Genomic DNA, 2020 nt, shown 5'->3' with positions numbered 1-2020 from the left:
CCACATATGTGGTAATTTGTGGGCACTTTGTTTTTGCCGAAGGGGATGACTATACACTTTTTGGCATTCAGCTTGAGGCCATGGCTCTGGCACCAGTTGTCTGTTTCTATGAGGCCCTTTTGCAGGATGCTTGTGTCGACTGGAGAGTTGATTATGGCGCCCAGTTTGCAGTCATCTGCGAACTTGGTCAGCCACAGTCCTTCTGTGTTGGCCTGTACCTCAGAGAAATATATACCGAACAAGAGAGGTCCCAGGACTGAGCCTTGTGGGACACCACTTGTTTGGAGTCTGACATTGCTCCAGCAATTCTAACCATGTGGGTTCTGTCCTTGAGCCAGTTTGCAATCCATCTAGTGACATAGGGGTTTATATTTAAGCTGGTGAGCTTATCTATAATGCCCGAGTGGGGTATTGTATCGAAGGCTTTTGCGAGGTCCAGATAGGCTGTATGGACCACCTTCCCCTCATCAATGGCCTTGGTGACTGTTTCAAAGAAATCAACCAGGTTTAAGAGGCAGGATCTGCCTTTAACAAAGCCGAACTGGGTAGGATCCAGTGTCTGTAGGTCCCCAATATCTTTATTTATGAGGTCCATGATGATCCTTTCCATAGCTTTGTAGACCAAGCTAGTTAGGCTTATGGGGCGATAGTTTCCAGGATCCGTTGAGGCACCACCTTTATGGAGAGGGACCACTGTTACTGTACGCCACTCTTTGGGCACATATCCTGTAGTAAGGCTGAGATTGAACAGTAGTTTTATATTTGGGTTTAGCTCTTCTTGGAGTACATGTAGGACGCAGCCCGGGACACCGTCTGGTCCCATTGATGCTGTGTTTTTTCTTTGGAGAGGGCGGCTCTTACCTGAGCATCTGAGATGTCAGGGGGGCAGTACTCTGCTGGGATAGATATTTGCCTTTTTGGGGGGGGAGAAATTTGCGCTGAACCTGTCAGCTAGGATGTTGGCAATGTCTGTGGGTTCAGTGTATTTTTTGTCATTATGGACTAATTCTGAGCATATCTGCGAATTACCACCCAGGTTCCTAACATAACTAAAGAAAGCCTTGTGATTATCCTTAAGTGTCCTGTGCAATTTTTCTCTCGAAGCTGGCCTTAGACAATTTTATGAGTGCCCGTAGTTTTTTGCTAATACTGATCAGTGATGCCTTCCCTTTTTGGGGTTTTGCTCTATCATTTAGTAGCTTCCTCCTTCTATTGTATAGTTTGTTTATGGCTGGGGTCCACCAGACAGGACGTCTGCCTTTGGAGGATTGGGTCTTGGTTTTATTTGGGATCGCATGATCCATGCATTCCTGAAGGTGTTCATAGAATGCATTTGTAAAGGATTCTGCAGTCTGGGCCATATTTTCCACAGGCCCAGGGGAGGATTGAAGGATTGAAGGATTCCACCTCAGTTTTAAGGAGTGTGAAATTTGCTTTAGAGAAGTTTTTCACTGTGGTTTTCTGGGCAGGGGTTGGGGTCGGGATGTGAATATCCAGTGAGATTAGTTTATGGTCTGATCTTACCAGTGAGGGATACACTTCTGGTCTGGAGCATAGAGTCCCCATGTTGGTAATGATCAGGTCCAGTATGTTTTCCCCTCTTGTGGGAGTGGTAACAAGTTGTTCCATAGCATTTGAGTTTATAAATTCTAGGAACCTTTGGGCTAGAGTGTTGGAGCTAGAGTAATGCTCCCAGTCTATGTCTGGGTAGTTGAAGTCGCCTAATATAATGGTGTTTGGAGAGAACTTCATATTTTCCAGTGTTCTCAGGAAGGCTGAGTGGGGTTTCTGGGTTTGGGAAGGTGGTCTGTAGCAGGCTATAAACTGGAAGGCAGTTTTACCCACTGTTAGTTGCACATAGATAGTCTCTGATGCTTCATGCTTTGCCACCAACCTGGAGGTGTGGGTATCTTTGATGAATATCGATACGCCCCCTCCTTTTGTGGTTCGGTCCAAGTTTTGGGGCCAAAAAGCATGGTATGAGGTATAACCTGGTAGTGCTGGGGTGCTCTCGGGAGCC

This window comes from Protopterus annectens, chromosome 9.part0 (genome assembly GCF_019279795.1).
Source record: "Protopterus annectens isolate FY-2018-M chromosome 9.part0, PAN1.0, whole genome shotgun sequence".
NCBI lineage: Eukaryota > Metazoa > Chordata > Ceratodontiformes > Protopteridae > Protopterus > Protopterus annectens.
This window is presented reverse-complemented; position numbering follows the sequence as displayed.